The 19,739-nt window shown below is 43.6% G+C and overlaps 1 protein-coding gene across 9 annotated transcripts in view; it reads right to left on the reverse strand.

Annotated features, from left to right (window-relative positions):
- ARHGEF7 (Rho guanine nucleotide exchange factor 7) overlaps positions 1 to 19,739 on the reverse strand; it is a 232,028-nt gene that overhangs the window by 175,291 nt on the left and 36,998 nt on the right. Inside the window, exon 1 of one of the 9 annotated variants that reach the window (XM_075061487.1) lies at positions 11,128 to 11,200. The exons of the other annotated variants lie outside the window; for them this stretch is intronic. The gene's annotated coding sequence lies outside the window, so the exon portion shown is untranslated. Of the gene's footprint in view, positions 1 to 11,127; positions 11,201 to 19,739 lie in introns of those variants that run through there. 9 annotated transcript variants of the gene reach the window in all.

A 19,739-nucleotide genomic window follows, 5' to 3' on the forward strand; every position in this document is an offset into this window, starting at 1 on the left:
GGGAAAAAGAAAAGCTATTTAAAGGACATTTTAATATGCAGCAATAATCATACAAATACAAAAATAAGTGTTACCGAACAGTCTTCTTGCAGATGGGAAGAATTCACTGTGTTCAGGAAGCAAATTAAGATCCTTGTTGAAGTGCCAAAAACCAAAACAAGAATAATTATTGCAGGAACTCTATAGTTATCGGCTGTACAGTTTTCATTTAGAATCCTGTTTTGGGGGCTGTACGTTTCTGCTATTTCTAATATTGGAACCAGATGAAATTTGGCATGCAAAGAGTTTATTTATAATCCACTAAAACGGTTTAAAACTGCTTATAACATCTTTAACCTACAACTAACCAAAAAAAATAACGCCCCTCCCCCCCACACACCCTTTCTATCCACAACTTACAATTTTGTTTTCGGCAAGCTTGACTACAGTTATAAACACTTAATTTTACAGGTACTTGGTATTTAAAATGTGGTCTAGGCTCATTTGCTATTTAAGTAAATAGTTTGGAAGAGCAGACTTAAAAGTTTGGGATAGTTCAAAATAGTTCCCTGAAAATCCCAAACACTAATGCTTGAAGGACATGATAATGCAACCCTTGTGAAACTCCTGCTGAAAAAAACATATATCGTTTTACAAAGAAGACTTTTTTGGTGGGTCTGGGTCCCAATAAACTAGTCATGGTACTCAAAAAAATTCACTGACTCTAAAATATAAAGCAGAAAGAGGACTTCTGGTTAACAAAATCTTCATTACTCCAAAACCTTTCACACTTCAGGGTTAAACTTTCACACACATGCCAATCAAATAGTTTTTATGACTACTGAGGTGTGGCAGTTAGGAAACCATGAAAGAGACCCTTAGGCTAGGAGATAAGGAAGGCACTTCCCAAAACACCTGTGAGTCCAGGCAGCAAAGTGGCAAGAAAACCCACACACCTAAACACCACTGTGAGAAAGGCAACATTTCATGGGTAGAAACAAAAGTCTATTCAGCTCATCTGGGAAAAGATTTACTTCTCCAACAAGTAACAGACTCTAGGCAAAGTCTGATTCCTCTCTGCCCACTGAAATAGCAGGCAGGACTGAAGAGGCAGTGGCTTTTGGTAACTTTAGGCAACTTAGTTAGGCAGCCATGACTGAGTTATCCCATTGGACTAGGACTTGCTTGTCAATACCTCCCAGAATGGAAATAAGGCCATTATTAGAACAATTATTTACTATTGCTCACACTTGAACAGAGAACATTTCACCTGAGCCATCCTACTCCCTTTCCAAGTAAATTCACATCTTGCATTACAGCTATCCACTGGAGATGGAAGAGAGAATCCCCTTTAACAAGTTCAAGTCTCAGAGATTCATACGAAAAGGGCAGTTTATCAGTCTCTGAGGCCTGGTCTACACTATGGAGTTAGGTCAAATTTAACCGCATTAAGTAGATTTAAAAAATGAATGTGTCCAAACAACCAACCCCGTTTCATCGGCCTAAAAGGCTCTTAAAATCGACTTCTGTACTCCTCCCCGGCGAGAGGAGTAGCACTAAAATCAACTTTGCTGGGTCCAATTTGGGGTATTGTGGATTCATATTGACAATACTGGCCTCTGGGAGCTATCCCAGAGTGCTCCATTGTGATTGCTCTGGACAGCACTTTGAACTCAGATGCACTAGCCAAGTACATAGGAAAAGCCCTGGGAACTTTAAAAATTTCATTTCCTGTTCGGTCAGCATGGCGAACTCAGCAGCACAGGTGACCATGCAGTCCCCCCAGAATCGTAGAATGTTTCCACGCTCCCCCTATCATCTCCGTCCCTGAGGTTATTGCAAATTAGAAGGCGAGGAAAAAAAAATGCACTCGTGATGACACGTTTTCCTAGCTCATGCAGTCCTCCCGCACTGATAGGGCACAGCTTAATTCAGTGGCAGAGGCCAGGAAAGAATTAAGTGAGTGCGAAGAGCAGAAGCAGGACATGATGCTGAGGCTAATGAGGGAGCAAATGGACATGTTCGAGCATCAGCTGGAGCTGCAGGAAAGCCAACAAGAGCACAGACCCCCCATTGCATCCACTGTATAACCGCCTACCCTTCTCCTCATGTTCCATAGCCTCCTCACCCAGACGCCCAAGAATGCGGGAGAGGAGGCTCCGGACACCCAGCCACTCCACTCCAGAGGATGGCCCAATCAACGGAAGGCTGTCATTCAAACAGTTTCATTTTTAGTATGGCTACCATAGCAATGTGGCCTTGTCCTTCCCTCCTCCCCCACCCCACCCGGGGTGCCTTGTCCATTATCTCATTCATTTAATTTTTTAATTAATAAAGAATGCATGGTTTCAAAACAATAGTGACTTTATTTCGAAGGGGGGAGGGTAGCTGGCTTAAAAGGAATTAAAATCAACAAAGGGGGAGGGTTTGCATCAAGGAGAAACACATACAAAACTGTCACACCGAAGCCTGGCCAGTCAAACTCTTTTTCAAAGCCCCTCTGATGCAACAGCAGCGGTGATGGTGAGCTGAGCAGGCTCCACACTTGCCATGATATGGGGTCTGCACAGGTAACCCAGGAAAAAAGGCACAAAACGATCATCTGCCGATGCTTTCACAGAGAGGGGGGTGACTTTTGACATGTACCCAAAACCACCCATGACAATGTTTTTGCCCCATTAGGCATTGGGAACTTAACCCAGAATTCCAATGGGCGGCAGAGACTGCAGGAATTATGAGATAGCTACCAACAGGGCACCGCTCCGTAAGTCAATGCTAGCCACGGTAATGAGGACGCACTCCACTGACTTAATGCGCTTAGTGTGTACATACACAATCAACTGTATAAAATGAATTTCTAAAAACTGACTTCTATAAAATCAACCTAAATTCGTAGTGTAGACATACTCTAAGTCTTTGGTCCCATGTGTTCAGGCACAGCTAAGGAACAGACATCAAGACAAAAACTAGGAAAAGGCCCAGGGAATAGCTGCGAGGACAAAGAAAATGGCTGCTCACGTACAGTCCTTGGCAAAGAGAACAGTGTTGGAGAGAGGAGTTCCCTGTCTGCGGACTACTTTGGCTGCCTTCTCTACAATCAGGGAGGGTCTCTCAAAGTCATTGCACAAGTAGACTCAGAAAGATGATGTTCTGAGGTGGGATGAGCATGCTCTTGTCCAGTTCCATAGCTATGAACAGGTTCCAGCACTACAACTAAGATGTGGTAAATGGTAAAGTTTTGAAAAATGAGATTTATGAACCAGCCAGTGAAGGTAGGAAATTAACAAGATCCTGTTCTTCCAGAAGTGAGCAGCTACCAGAGTTTTGTCAAGATTTGAGATGGATAAAAGCTGAAGGATTGCATGACAGACTTACCAGAGACAAACCAGTAGTAGCTGGAAAGCAACTGGACACATGAAAGGCATTTTACAAGTCTCTTGAGGCAAGGAAGCTCACTATGGGCACTGACTAAAGGAAAGGGTGTCGGACTGCTGAACCACTGGGGAGCAACGTAACCGTTCAAATTTTACAATCCAGAACAGGGCAAATTCAACTAAGATGCCAAGAAACACTGAGCTAAGAGAACGGAGATCACACCTATATCTAGTGATAAAAGTTCTCCAGGGAATTTTATGCCACAGTTTATGAAAGAGGAGAGAAATTCAGAACTAACTGATTAAAATCTCTGGCAAATTACGGTGAACAGAAACAGCCAAATGAACACACACAAAAACTGCAGGACCTCAAAGAACCACTAATCCATTTGTCCAGGGGATACCTGGGGGCAGTGCTGCCCTCTAAATAGGGAAGACTTTCCTGAGCAATTGGCTATTGCAGACTTAAGAGCGAGTAACCGGTAACTCTGATTTGTCAGCTGGTAGGTTTTATAATTCAAAAAAAAAAAAAATAGTAGGGAAGGTGAAACCAATATCAAAACCTCAGCTGAAGGTAAAGAACACCATCGAGTGCGGTAGATAATGGCATAGAGTACGTATTTATAAATCATGGATGAAGATATTGAACAGAACCAGGCCCAGAACTTGAATTCACATAAACCATTTAGAAAATGTTGATATGGGTTAATCTCTAGTACTTCTTCAAAAAACAGCTACCAGTCAATGTCAAGATGAGCACTGACCTGGAGATGGTAAGAGACAGAGGAATAACAGAAAAATAACTCCATGTATGATCTTACACCAAAAAGTGTCAGTGGGGTGTTTTCTTTTTGTTTGTTTGTTTCGGGGGGGAGAGGAGCCCAGCATCCCACTGCTGTGATAGTCCAGGCAGTACAGAATCTTTTCTTTACACATGAAAGGGNTTCGCGGGGGAGGGGGAGGGGAAGAGGTTACAATTATGATGTAGACTACCACTTACAACAAAGGAAATTCAGAATTAAGGCTGAAACACTATCTTGAATTCATTCTACCATGCCTAGGAGTCATCTTATAAATTACAGGCTATATATTGCTCTCGGTTCATAGACATAGCTGACATTAATGGGACTTCTGCAGGTGATTCAGGGTTATCCTTTGACATCAAATACATCAAAGCACAAGAAGCCCTAATGAGGAAAGGGAAGTCATACTGAAAACATATCATTTAAATACAATTTCAAAAAATAAAAAAGAAAACTAATGGAAATGTATGAAACTATTACGTACTTATAAACTCTTACCATCCACCATGTAAATCAACATGAAGGCATAAATGGCTAAAATATTCAGTCATTTAGTGAGCCAAAACAAGAAACGTGAGGTTGATCTCCAGTACACCCATATAACTCTGATGCAACTGCATTTGAAGTCAGTGGTGTGATAAGAATATGGCCTCTAATGCTAAAAGGAAGGTAGGGGGAGGGGCACAGCAGAGTAGTTAGCATGTGTTGTTGGAGCTACATATTAAACAGGAGACCAGGACTATATGATAGGATAGACTAGGTGGGATGCTAAGGTAGTGCTGAAGAGTGGAGAGAGGGGACACTGGAGAACAAGGGGTCACACTGAGGCCTGGTCTACACCTAAAAGTTAGGTCAACCTAGCTACATCACTCAGGGGTGTGAAAAATACACATTCCAAGAGACAGTTAAGCTGACCCCCAGTATAGGCACCACTGGGGTTGATGGAAGAACTCTTCTGTCAACCTAGCTACCACCTCTTGAGACAGATGGATTTAGTACAGCAGCAGAAAAACCCCTTCCATTGCTGCAGGAACTGTTTATACTACAGCCGCATAGCGCAGTGATGCTACAGCTCTGCCATGATAGTACTTATAGTGTAGACACTGCCTGAGTAAAAAGTTATTTGTGCATCAACAAGCTACAAGGGCAAGAACCCCATTTTAACTAAAACAGACAGAGTAGATCCAGATAGAACTTAATTTTCCATTAAGTCTTAGAACCGTACAAAGCATCAAACAGTCAGCAAGATGCTTTGTAAATGTCAAACTCTGCCACTGTGCCCCACAACATCTGAGGTGGTGTGCTCTCTCATTTGAAGTGGGAAGAGAAACAGAACTATGCGTAGTAGCAATTAATGTCAAGTTTGCGTACAAAGTGAAGTAGCAGAAGAAGGCTGGTGTGTGTCTGCAACACACTCAAAGGACATTAGAATTTAACTATGCAACTATCTAACACATACTAACTAACTCATCTTAAAAAATCTAGCATAGACAAGACACACATGCTAAATTGGGAAAGTTCAAACTTAGGCTTCCCCCTGCAAGTAGCTTGGCAGACAGCAGAATAAGCACTCTGAAATATCAGAATTGTAACTGAAGAGATTGCAGGAGCATTATGGAATAGCAGTGGGAGGATTAGCTGCACCGGTGCACCTACATTGCCAGCTCTTTCAGTCCAGATTAGCACTGCAGTGATGTAGAATGACCTGCTGCAGGATACAATTATGGTGAGACTTGTCCTAGCCAAATGCAGTTGCTAGCAAAGTCTACACACCACTGCAACAACTTCTGCATGTGAGCACCAAGTGAGTTTCAAGTCTGCCGGGTACCTGGAACAGAGCTGGCAATACCAATCCTCTAACATGCCATATGTGTCTACGTTTAATCCTACTCCTCCTCCCCCACAAGTCAAAGTATCAGGAGTTAACAGGTTATTATCTATTCTCTTCTTGTTCTGTGCATGTGCAATAAATGCTTAGGGACTTCGACAACTTTCCAAAGTCCTATAGGTTGCTCTCATGTGAAACCGCAAAATGACAACAGATGCGACAAACAAAAGAGAATGAAATTACTTAGGAAAACATCATGGAAAAAATAAGCAACCCCAGAAGTAGGCTGAAAAGCCAAACAATAAGTCATTCAATAGGATGCTGCTGGAAACTTTGATTAAATCAAAAGCTTAGCTCCAGCAAAGTGGAACTGTTTTACAATCTCTGGCTACAGACTCTCACACAGTTGGTGTTACAAATTACATCATTTTCCAGAATGATGGCCATCACTAACTGAATTAGGTTCAGAAGACTGAAACTCCAGTCATTTCATGGCTAGGTTATTTCAGATAGCTATGCTGCAAAAAAAATTAGTAATAAATAATAAACCACTACTATGGTACAAATTTCCTTTAATGTGTGTCTTAACTACAGTTCTGGCAAACAACTCAAGTGAACAATCTTTTTTTTCAACCTTTTGGAGGCTGAAGAAAAGAGTATTTTTATGTGCATTCATACTACGTTTAGCAGCCTGGAAGATGCCAATCAGATATACAGTAAAAAGATGAGCATAAAGTCAACATTATCAAACCATTTTCAGGGGGAGCTGAGTGCTCAGCTGGGTAAGACTGCATGATTGAATCAGCATGCATAGATGGTGTCTGAGACGAGCCAAAGACAGTAATATGACAATCTATCTTACCCAAATATTAAAAAGTCAAATGAAAAACCAGGAGATTTGTTTCTAACCTGAAACACACCTAGAAAAACCTGTTCCAATTGTCTGCAGCCTCATCTTAACCTCCAGGAATTTATCCAGTTCTCTTTTATACTCTGTTATAGTCCTAGGCTTCACAAATGAGAATATTACGCCACATCGATGACGTGGAAAGAAAAGAAACTCATGAAATAAGTAAACCCGGGGGGGAGGGGAGGGGATAGCAAATGCTGCCCTCTGTTTATTTAAGGAATACTATTTCAAACTCTGCCATACCATTGCTCACATGCTAGCCACTGGCTTGCCTTAGATAGCTATATTTTGGGGCTGAGTCTGTGGCTCAGCTGCCTAGTCCTCTTCTCTCCTACAATGGTCGTCTGTGTCTCATTCCCCTTATCTAATCAGCAGTGTTCCCTGCTTGTCTGTTTCCCATGCCACTGCCCATTCTATAGTACTCTCACTCTACCCTGTACATGGTGTGAATACAGGACTACTGCCATCTGCAGAAAAAACACAAAGATGTGGCAAGAAAGATGTGGACTGGAAGGACGCAACATTCAAGGCAATCAAGTGAAATTGGACAGGGCGTACTCATGAGAGAGGAGTGAAAACAGGAAAAAATGGCAGATTGGGAAACAGTGTGCATGGCATTGAAAGGAGGCAAGGAGAGGTAGTCAATATCGTAAACCAGGGTGACCAGATAGCAACTGTGAAAAAAATGGGACAGGGGGTGGGGGATAATAGGCACCTGTATAGGAAAAAGTTCCCAAAAAAAAATGGGACTGTTCCTTTAAAAACAGGACATCTGGTCTCCCTGCAGTAAACCAAGATACTAAAGTGCAGGGTAGAACAATGACAATGTAAAAAAGAGAGCTAAGTCATTTCTAATTTCTCTGATTTAGAAGTCTAGGACAATGATTTGCAAAAGTTCTCTCAAATATCTGAAGTGTGGGTGCAAATAGCCAATGAAAGTGGAGGGGATTTTGCATATAGCTACGCATCTGCTTTGTGCATGCACTCATGATGTTTACATGTGAACAGTAGGCATGCAATTGCACATGCAGGGTTTTGAAAAATCAGATCTATAAACAGGGGACTCCACAAATGCAAAGCTTGATTTTTAAAGATTGGTTGTGCAGTATAAGCATTTGCTTTTCCACAGACATAAGATACATCTAGAGTAGCCTGCATACATTCCACACAGGAAATGGCATATGGCCCAATGTTCCGTGTACGATGAAGTAATTACATGCAGTACACCACCTGAAATATTGACTGCCGTACTAACTTTGTTCTGCATTTCACTGACTAAAGCAATACATAGGGCTCTGAAGTTTTAAAAGATGATTTCTTCAACTCTGATCTAGTGTGTGTCTACCACTTGTGATGCATATGTTGGTGGATCCCCAAGCTGCTTTTAGATCAGGGATCGGCAACCTTTGGTATGCGGCCCATCAGAGAAAGTCACTGGTGGGTTGGGTCGGGTCGGTTTGTTTACCTGCAGCATCCGCAGGTTCGGCCAATCGCAGCTCCCACTGGCCGCGGTTCGCCGCTCCAGGCCAATGGGGTCTGCGGGAAGCAGCGGCCAGCATATCCCTCAGCCCACACCACTTCTCGCAGCCCCCACTGGACTGGAACAGCAAACTGCAGCCAATGGGAGCGGAGACTGGCCAAACCTGCGGACGCAGCAGGTAAACAAACCGGCCCAGCCCATCAGTGGCTTTCCCTGATGGGCCACGGGCCAAAGATTGACAATCCCTGGTTTAGATGATCATATAGCAGCAGTGTCTAGGAGCACTTTTTACCATTTGCACCTGGTTACGAGATTGTGATAATGCCTTTCACATATGGACCTCTCTTTTGTGATCCAGTGCAAAAACTGCATAGAGACAAGCCCTGAATTATAGGCTGCACTTTGCTTTTCTCGTCTAATATTTGTATTTGTGTGTGTTTGTACTTTTAAATAATTTAGCATCTGACGAAGTGAGTATTCATCCACGAAAGCTTATGCTCCAATACATTTATTAGTCTTTAAGGTGCCACAGGACTCACTGTTGCTTTTTACAGATCCAGACTAACACGGCTACCCCCTGATAAATAATTTAGGGTATACTATACCTTCTCTCTCATTTCTGTCTCTGCAAGGAAGAGTCCAGAACATCCAGACTGCTCTGGAGCCAGGAAAATATTGTTTTGATGATAATAGCAATAAAAATAGTTTTGTTACAATCATTTACGGCATCCTGAAATATCTGTTGATTTTGTTTGTGACTAGATGTTCATTGCATCTAAAATGCAATTTGAACTAAAGTAGTAAAGCGAAACACTGAATGGCCTTGACTAATAAGCAAGTATAGGCCAGAGAGATGAACAAGATGACAGGCACCTTTGAAACAGCAGAGTCTTCCAAGCCAACTAGTTAACAAATAATATGTAGAGGTGGTCAGTTTAAGTCTTACGACCTATCAGTTTACAATATCAAAGTCTGCTAGTTAAAATAGCTTCCCAACTTGTAACACTAAGGCTCTGTCTACACTACAGTTATATTGATTTATATGTTATAACATAGCCCGCAACGTTTGCATACCATTCAGGCATGTGCACCTCAGCTATTCACATCAGCACTGCATGTTCTCACCATAAACGTTTGTGTCTATAGAAAATGCAATACTCCATGGCTAGGCATTCCAGCATGCCCCACAGTGCAGTCCTGCACAATGTTTTGTGGAACATTTTTGCACTGCTTTGTGAATGCCAGCAATTAGCCCCAGGATTTCTGGACTAGGGGTTAAATTCCCACAATGCCACTTTCTCCATCCCATAGTGCTTATTCCATCCCATATAAATTTCACATCAATTTTAAAATTCACACAGTCCCATGGATTGCTTTTCCATCTCCATCTTTCGTAGAAGGAAGGACCCTGCAGAGCTCAGTGCAATTCTCAAGACCGTTGCTAATACAGGACACACTATTATCCTGTATTTATGAAACTTCAACAACTACTACTACAGCTTGTGGTAGGACATGGAAGAGATTTTTGAGGATTGTGAATGTTAATGGACACAGCAGATAAAAATGTCAGGTTGCTACTGGATTCACAGAGCACTCCACATGAATTGGCTCTTCTGGACCCAAGAAACAAGCACTGATTGGTGGGATCACATCATAATGAATGCTTAGGATGACAAGCAGTGTCAGCAGACCTTTCAGACGCGAAACACCATATTCCTGGATCTATGTGCCAAAATCGTCCCAACCCTCCAGCACAGGGCCATCAGGACAAGAGCTGCACTGATAGCAGAGAAGCAAGTGGCAATTGCATTCTGGAAGCTTGCAACACTGGATTGCTATTGGTCAGTGAGCAAATCAGTCTGGAGTTGGAAAATCCGCAGTAGGGGCTGCTGTCATTCGAATGTGCCAGACCATCATACATACCCTGCTGCATCGCACTGCAATTCTCAGCAATATGCAGGAAACAGAAGATGGATTTGGAGCTACGGGGTTCCTGAACTGTGGTGGGGTGACAGATGGGATACATGTCCCTATCCTGCCACCACTCCATGTTCCCAGTGAGTACATAAACCGAAAAAATGTACCCTTCTCCAGGGTTATGCAAGTGCTAGTGGATCACTGGGGGCACTTACCATCATCAATGTACACCACATACACTTAGTTTTAGTTATATATTCAAATTGTGACTACATAAGGAAGTAGATTAGGAAGTTAATTTAGAGTTGTTCAAATTAAGAGTAAAATTGCACGTCCATACATAACCAAACTGTCATCCCCTTGTTCCAAATCACTTCGGATCTTTTTCTCGTTGTCTGTCAGGTAGTTCTTATCACCACAACCATACTGTTCATTGACTAATGCTTTGGCTTCTCTTGCCAGGGTAGCACAGTACTTTCCAGTTTTCTTATTGCTTCTACTATCAACTGTGGATACATAAGCCACCATTAACTGTCACTGGATCATTATGCGCATTACTCCAGCCATCTTGTATTAATTTAACTGCTTTTCCATGTAATTTGCTGTGTGCTTCCACCTTTAAACCATCGGTAACAGCATCTAACAGTTCACCTGCTACCTGATTTCGACTGGGTGCTCAGATTCATAGACTTTAAGGTCAAAAGGGAACACTGTGGCCATCTAGTCTGCCCTCCTGCACATTGAAGGCCACAAAACCTCACCCGCCCACTCCTGGATCCTCAATAATGGAAAAGAAAATATTACAACCAAAAAAAAAAATGCTGCAATTTTCAAACCTTTTGTTTCAGTTCAGTTTCCTCCTCATTTTCTTTCGCTGACCTAGATCCAGCTTTCTTTTGATGTACTTGGTTAAAGGCAATGCAGGTATTATCAGTACTTCCATTCGCAGAGACTGATTCTAATACACACGTACATTGAGTTAAAGTCAGTGGTTCTCGTGTCTTTGTTTTTCCACTGCATTTTTCAAAATGTTTCCTCGTGCAGCCTTTCTACTCACTTTTGCTTTGCAATTTCTGCACCATCTTCATTAACTTTCTCAAAATAGCCATGAATTGGGTCAATTGGTTTTGCATCTTTGCTCATGTTGAAATATTTTGACATGAGTCACTGTACTCACTGAGTTTGGTTGCAGTTACACTCCAGCTAGCCTGATCAAGAGACAGAGCACGGGACTGGGCAGTTAGTTAGGCAGTTTACCTCAAACAGAAACTTCAGCTTCTGAATCTGGGAATTCTCCTTTGTTTTCTTATCAAAGAAGGGGAATTCCCAAGTTCATATGTTTCAGTTGCTGTTTGAGGTAGCTAAGCCAACAGCCCGCAGCTCTAGGTTGAAGCTTTGTTTTATCTTACTTCCTTGAATAAAAATTAAACAAACCATATTACTGCAAAACTAGTATCAAATTGCTAAATATGTGTCAGTAACTTTCATTAGTATATTCTAATAATAATTTTATTTTTTCCCAGTTTCAACCACTATTTACTAGCACCCTGTCCTAAACTAATTTTTCCGTGGGGAAAGAGCAAATCTTGAGCGAACTGATACTATATTGAAGAGCTGTTCTTCCATAAACCCTGGATCAAACTGTTCCCTTGATGAGTTTCCCTGCTCTTGCGGCTAGCACAGATTTCTTCACTAATCCTCTCCCTTTCTCAGGTACTAGGCCCTCCAAACACCCCTCAGCAACAGGATAAGGGACAGTTGGAATGATGGAACCCAGAAATTAAGGAACTTCTGGGGAGGACACGTATTGGTGCAAGAGACAAACATTCTGATCCAAGGCAAAACGCACCCTGAGAGATGTCACTGGAAAATAATATTACATTGTGACTTGTGACCACCAGCTTCTGAAACCTGTCCGTTGACAGAAATAAATGTTTGTAGAGATTGCTATCTACAACAACTCTGATAAGTATTATCAACTGCGTAGAGCTATTTAGCTCCCAGTGGGGTTGCCACATCCATGTTATTCCAGAACAGAATCTGGCCTGCATGATGGCTCCTTTCGACCTTTTGCAGCAAAAGTGTTCCAGTAAGCAGGTCAGCTTAGAATTGATAAACATTAATCCTTTTCTGCCCAAATAAAACACGTTAACTAGCACTTTGGGAAACACCCTTAGAGAGGCAGTAAAGCAGCATCCTGATAGCACTGTGAGTTGCATGTGAAACAGAGATATATCTTATGGGAGATTCCCATAATAATGTGTAGATAGGTCCTCTTCAGATCTGCTGCTAGAGAAATTGAAGTCTTCCTTTGGGGAACTGCTGTTTTGGTGGAATTTAGGTCCTCCATGCTGAACTGTGGCTCCTGGAAGAATGTGTTCAAAACATCTGGTTGAGTGATCCTCTGTGTTTGGAACACTCGGACAACAAGAGGAGGATGGCGAAGAATCTTAAGCCTTTGATTCCTTCATTTACCCCAGCCTGAAGCAGTTATATTGCAGTCTTGATATTTCTGTGTTTCAGCTGGTTGGGGGAAGAAGTGATTTCAATAACCTGGGGTCTGTAGCTGCATTTAATCCTGAAGTGCAAACTTTGCTGGGTATATCGCTACCTATGCTTTTTTAATTTATTTTGTAAACATATTATTGATCCAACACTTCAAGACTTCTGGCCACTTGTCCCATATTTGGGGAGCCACATCATAGAGTCAACCTGCATGCTTGAAGGATGCAGATAGTTTTCCTGTAGTATCTCCGCTCTCTCTGATGCCACTTGGTATATTCAGTCATCTAGTTGGTGACCCCTCTTGCAATTCTCAGTTGGATCAAGAGTAACAAGACTTGTAATAGGGTCTATGTTTCCTTTTGAGCTACAAAGGCCTTCTGAGTTTTTATTTTAAAAGTTTATTTTTATTTAAAAGGTTTCCATGGCAGCTCTTTATAGTCACTGAAAAGTCTCCCTCCTGCAGAGCCTGGTGAGTGGTAACCCAGTGCCTTCTTTGTCTGGGGATTGGTTTTCCATGGCCTCAGGCAGGGCTGATGTTGTGACAGAGTTAGAACTCATTGCTCTTACTGTAAATTCCCTCCCCGAACCAATCTCCCACAACAGCCACTGATAAGAAAACCTCTCTCAAAGAATGCTCCCAGACCAGAGATCTTCTGACCTAGAATGGCAGTGTGAGCATGTCATAAACAGATGGTTAAAGGTTAATGTCTCTTTTACCTGTAAAGGGTTAAGAAGCTCCGTGAACCTAGCTGACACCTGACCAAAGGACCAATGGGAGGGACAAGATACTTTCAAATCTTGGTGGAGGAAAGTCTTTGTTTGTGCTGTTTGTTTTGTTCGTTGTTCGCTCCTGGGCCAAAGGGACCGATGTACACCCGAGTTTTCTCCAATTCTTTCTAAATCAGTCTCTCATTTTCAAAATAGTAAGTACTGACAGGAAGACGGTATTGTCTTATGTTTGCTGTTTTCTTAACTTGTAATTGGCATTTTTGCTGTGGGATTTTACCTCTGTTGTCCTGTAACTTAATCTCAGCTGGCGGGGGGGGACGAGGTCCTCTATTCTCTATGAATTGCTTGATACCCTGTAAGATTTACCTCCTTAATTTTACAGAGTACTCATTTCTGTAGCATTTTCTCCGCTTCTGCTCATTTATAGTAAAACTGCGGGTGTCACTTTTATGAAGAAATCTTGAGTCAAGGTGATTTTTTCCCCTGTTGTTTTGAATTCTTAGGCGTGCGCCGAGGTCATTAAGCAGCTAAGCCTGTCTAAACTCACCCACATCTGCTAGTCCAACTAAATGCTCGCTTTGCCAAAGCTCTTCAGTACAATTCGTGGAATACTTGTATACAGGAGAGTGGCTGATAATTCTGCTGGTTAATCCTCGGCCATCTGTTGGTACTTTTTAGCACAACTCCAGGAGAAGCCTAAGTGTGTTATTTGAATCGTTTCCCAATTTTCAGTCGTATAATGGGCGTGTCCCAATGGGCCAACCCCATTCTTGTCGGAGTGAGCATAGGAACCAAGAACCAAAACCCTTAGGTCTTAAAAACAAGGAGAAATAACCATCCCCCCTCCTTCCCCGCCCCCCCTGCCCAGACTTGGTCCCCTCCCTGGGTTGCCTTGGAAGCTATACGATCCAACTCCTTGATCTTAAAACAAAGAGAATTAACCATCTCTTCTTTCCCCCCACCAATCCCTGTAGTTAGAACTTAATCCCTTGTAGTCAAAAAACAGTGAAAAAATCACCTCGGTCTATAAAAGAAAGCTTTATAATAAGAGAAGGAAAAAAGTAAATGATCCTGTTAAATTAGATGGAAATCTACAGGATTCAGTTCATTAGACTAGACAGAACACCCCTGCCAGCCTGAACAGGAACAGAGGTAAAATCCTTCACCAAATGCACAACAAGTTTTAAGAAAACAAACATAAGAACTAATCCGTCTTTCCTGCAGTACTTACTATTTGAACATGAGAGGACTGATTTAGAAAGATTGGAGAAAAACTGGGTGTACACTGCGTCCCTCTTGCCCCTATGAGCGAACAACGAACAAAACAACAGCACAACAAAGACTTTCCTCACCAAGATTGAAAGTATCTTGTCTTCCCCATTGGTCCTCTGGTCAGGTGTCAGCCAGGTTACTGAGCTCTTAACCCTTTACAGGTAAAGAGGACATTAACCCTTAACATCTGTTTATGACCGCCCCCCCCAAAATCTCAGACGTGTGGAACCACACTGGCGGTGATTTCTTCTAAACCTTTAGAATAAACAGATTAATAAACATGCACCTTTTTATATATACTACTAATTATGTAAACTACCAGACTTTGTACGTTTTAAGGACAATTTTTAACAGTTTGATTCTGGGAAATTTTTACAGGAGAGTTGCTACTTGTGTTAGAAGCTTCGAAATGTTGTTGAATTTCAAAATCAAAATTGGAGAGCTTAAAACTCCATTGAAGCAGTCTTTTGTTGTTTCCTTGACAGTATGAAGCACTTTTTTAGCGCAAGCATGGTCGGTGTAGCTGGAACCGCCGCCCCAAATGTATGGGCTAGCTTTTTCAAGGCATACACAATGGTCATAGCATCTTTTTCCACTGATTGACCAGTTGGCTTTTCCTCTCAGACAGTGTTCTTGCGTTGAGAAACACGACAGGATGGAAGTTTTGCTGGCCCCTTCCTGCTTTTAAAAACTGCTCCTACACCACGCTCCAGATGCATTGTGGTACTAGAATGTTTTAAAGTCTGGGCCCCTTCGACAGGGGTCAGACATGTGTCGCCTAAGCTGAAGTAAAGGCCTTCTGACACTCATTAGTCACTTTAACTCATTTGGCTCTGTTTTTCTGCCGTCAAGTCTGTTAATGGGCCAGCGATTTGGCTGCAGTGTGGTCAAATAGCCTGCTAATACCCGGCTAAGCCTAAGGAAGATTCGACCTGTTCTTTGACTTTCGGACAGGCCACTTTGGATAGCATCCACCTTGGCCTAAGGGTTTATTGTTCCTTGACCCTGCTGTCCCAGGTAAGTCACTTTCTTTTGCCTGTTTGACAGCATTTTTAGCTTAACAGTTAGTCCTGCCTGCCCTGATACGCTCAAAGACCTTTTTCTAGGTGTTCTAGCGTGTTCGGCCCATGAAATCAGAAAAAATTGGCCACATCATCTAGGTAGGCAACGTTGCAGATTCTCCAATTCCTTGGAGACCATCTACAAGTCTGGAAGGGTGGGGGTGCATTTTGCAGCCAAAAGGAAGCACATTAAATCATACCCCCTGCATGGATGATGAATGCTGACCTTTCTTTGGCGGTTCATCTAGCAGTACTTTGCCAGTACCCCTTGGTTAAGTCTATTGTAGAGATGAACTGGGGCAGGTTTCATTTTTGCCAGTAGCTCATTGAGAGTGTGGATGGATAGTTATCGGCAGTTACAGATTTAGCTTACCGTAGTCCACGAAAAAAGCGTATGTTCCCCATCTGGTTTGGGGTACCCAGAACTACGGAGTGCCACTGCCACTGGTAGAGGCGCGATTAACCCATCTGTAGCATGTGTTGGATCCCCGTTCGTATAAAGCTGGGGCATGAGAGACACTCCGTGGGTGGTTCTATGGAGAGCAATCACTTGTGTCATGGTAGTTGGTATGCCTGTTCAGTCCGTCCTGGGTGCGCTGAGAACAATGGTGCGAAGCTAGTGCCACAGTTCTGATTTGTTTGCTGCTGCGAACACGTTCCAAGGTTGTGAGAGGTCACCTCGTTCCACGCCACCGTCACTTTTTCTTCGTTGGTAGACACCTTCAGGCCACTCATCGTCATTCTTCTCCTGGGCTTAAACTGACAAACCTTTAAGATCTCTGGAATAAAAGTGCTTGGAGAGAATTAACATGCGTACGCTTTAGGGAGGAGGTGGAAATGCTATGAGAAGTTACAGCTCCCATGGCGCTTTTGGACCGTTGAAGGGCCCCCCATGATTGCTTCCATCTATGCCCCTTCGAAGAGCCATGAACTCGTCTCCTACTTGAAGGAAACAGTCTCTGGTATGTTTTATTCATATCAAGCCTTTTGCTCTTCTACATCCGCATGCTAGGAGATGCAAGGATCAGTGTCGTTGTAGGTCGCACTATAATGTCTAGATGGGCCGTAGAGAGTGTGTAAACCCCTCCCATGCTGTCTCACAGATCGTGTAATGGCCCCTTACCTCGTGCCGTACATCAAGTTTAATGGTGGGAAACCTAAAACTGGGATGTGGTACAGCCCGTGAGCAAAAGCAACTACGCAACACTAGGTCCCAACGATGAGTGTTCATTTAAGATGTACGTACTTCGCCCAAGTTCCATAAACCTCTCCCCACAGGCCGTGGTTTGAATGTGGTAGAGGGTGGCAACCAAGTGATTCACCCCATGAGCTTCCCAAGACTTTTCATGCGTTCGCTTGCCAGGAAATATGAGTTCGCTGAATCTGTAAGGATGTCGGAGGGCCCCTACCCTGCAAATGGGGCTGTGCGGCACGACGAGTAGCCCTGGGTGCTTACGCTACTGTTCGACTGCAAATATTCCATGAAGTCAGTATGTACTGCTTTCCTCTGGGGTCTTTTTTTGGGAAGACCCAGAATATCCACAGCTACTCGCTGAAATGCGACCTCATAGTAGAAGTCTCCCTGTGGGCTTTCCCACTCGTGCATACCCAAATACACAGAAGTCAACATCCTTGCCCATCCCCTCCCATGGAAGGACTTCCCCACCTGTCTTTCGGTTTTGTTCACCCCGAATGACCACTTTGGATGATCATGGGATAAGCTTTAGAGCTGCCCACTTAATTGTATACACCTAACGATTCCAGTCTTCCTGGTGCTCACCAGGAAAGAGTCTCCTTGTGTAAAAGTCGCCGTACAACAAACTCTTATTATAAAGCTACCAGTTCTCTGCCCGCCATGCATTTGGTTAGCGGTCACGGCTTTCCGCATCGCGAGAACTCCCTTGGAGGCTGGGAGAATGCAGTTCCTCCTTAGGACCGTGGACTTGGGCTTGGTCCTCTGTGAACGATGTCGATGTGTTCTTGTGGTGAACCGCTTTCCACTGGGTGCACTATGTGATATTTCAGGCTCCAGCTGAGCCCTCTTGGGTAGGGCTGTGTGCTGCTTTGCAGTTCAGGCCCTGCTGGCGCTCTCTGGCGTTGGTGGTTGTAGATGTTTGAAGCATTGCGTCAGTGCTGGCACGGTTCTGGTGCTGTTGCTTTTCCGTTCCGTGCTGGACTGGATGCACTATGGCTGTTGCAGTTGTTGCAGGGATCCGAGTTCACCACCGTCTGACTGGTCTCTTGGTAACACAGACGCGGCCCTTGTGGACGGCTCAGGAACAGGGATGGTCTGGTAGCTTGCCTTGCTTGCTGCGTGTTAACCATTCCCACCTCTTGGCCAGCTTCATCTGGTGCAAGTCTTTTCCCCCAGTAGCCTGGGGATGGATAATTGTATAAGACTGCAAAAGTCCAAATTTCTGACCAGCCTTTGTACTGGAGAGGGCAGTTCAGCTGTAGCAAGTCTACAGACTTTTGACATGAATGGGTAAATTGTCACTTGGGCCTCTGGGTTGATGAATTTGGGTCAGAAGGATGGTGGTGATAGCTGACACTTGTGCCCCCGTGCCTCGTCCACACCGATAACCTTCTTTCCGCCCACTCTCAAGGTTCTCCCTTTCCACTCGGGAGAGTATTTGAGAGGCATGTCTTGGGCCTGGGATCTTTTGGTTGATTGTGTGTAAGGAACTGTAATCTCTTGTGGCAGTGCCTTTATATGCGCACTAGTAAGATAAAGCACCGCCCAGCTGAGCCACGTCTATGTTCCTGGAGACTGAGTGAGGTGGACAATATGGGGTTCTGGGGCTTTTCCTTTTTGGTTGTAGGTGGGGTCTGGGTTCCCCTGGTATAGGGTTTATTTTTCGTTTGCCCCCTGTGATATTCGCCCTGCTTATCGTTTTCTTTTCTGCCACTTCCACGCCATTGGTTCCAAATCTCTCTCCTGTTTACATTTTGGGCTTCCCATCGTAGGACGTATCGCTTTATTCCTCGTAACACCCTCATAAGACTGCTTACCATATGTATTAGGAGGGACAGCTCTCCAGAGATTTAACATTTGCTCCTGATATCCAGGCCTCCCAATTTACTTCCGTAAATTGTGTCAGCGTAATGACCACATGTTCACCTTAGGGCTCTGAACGCCGATGGCACGCTCAGGTGTTAGCCCCATTCTGATTCGCCTCGGTGGAAAAAATTATAATCGTTCATGTCCGAGTCGATCAGCGTCGACCTCCACCCTACGCCTCTGACGTGCGTATCATACGGGTCTGTAGGATGCTCTGTACCCATGGCAGGTCCTTTTCAAAATTTTCTAAGAAGCCTCAGTGTCGTCACCGTGCGCGTGGTGTAAGTGGGGAATTTCTGGATGGGGAACAGTATCTTGGGAGAAGGGTTGTTAGAGGTTGGCTGTCATCGGACCAGCCTGTGCTAAGTCCGTTGTCATGCTGTCCTGTTTCTTCCATTCTTTCTTTATTTGTATGTGTTCTGGTTTCATCTTCATAGGCTCTCCTGTGGGCGTCTCCTATGCCTTTTTCTTCTCTTCTCTCCTCCCATTATCTCTCCTGTGGTAGCTGTCGCTGGCCCCTCATCCTCCAGCTCCTGTTTGTTGCTTTCTTGGGTACTCTTTTTCTGCTTTCTTTGCTGGCTCCCCTTTTGACAGCGTGTCGCGGTTTGTAACAGAGATTTTCTAACTAGCTATGCCCACAGGTAGAAAGAAGGAAAACATTCGTACTTGTGTGTGTAAATTGCCTGCGCTGTCTGCTGGCTCACAGCTTGAGCCTCTCTTAACAAAAACCTTTGCTAAAACTTAACACCTTGCCTCAGACTGCTTTTCAAGCGCTAAAGAGAGAAAAAAAAAATCACTGCTTTGAGTCTTATCTCTCTCT

Source organism: Chelonoidis abingdonii, chromosome 1, assembly GCF_003597395.2.
Source record: "Chelonoidis abingdonii isolate Lonesome George chromosome 1, CheloAbing_2.0, whole genome shotgun sequence".
NCBI classification, from domain to species: domain Eukaryota; kingdom Metazoa; phylum Chordata; order Testudines; family Testudinidae; genus Chelonoidis; species Chelonoidis abingdonii.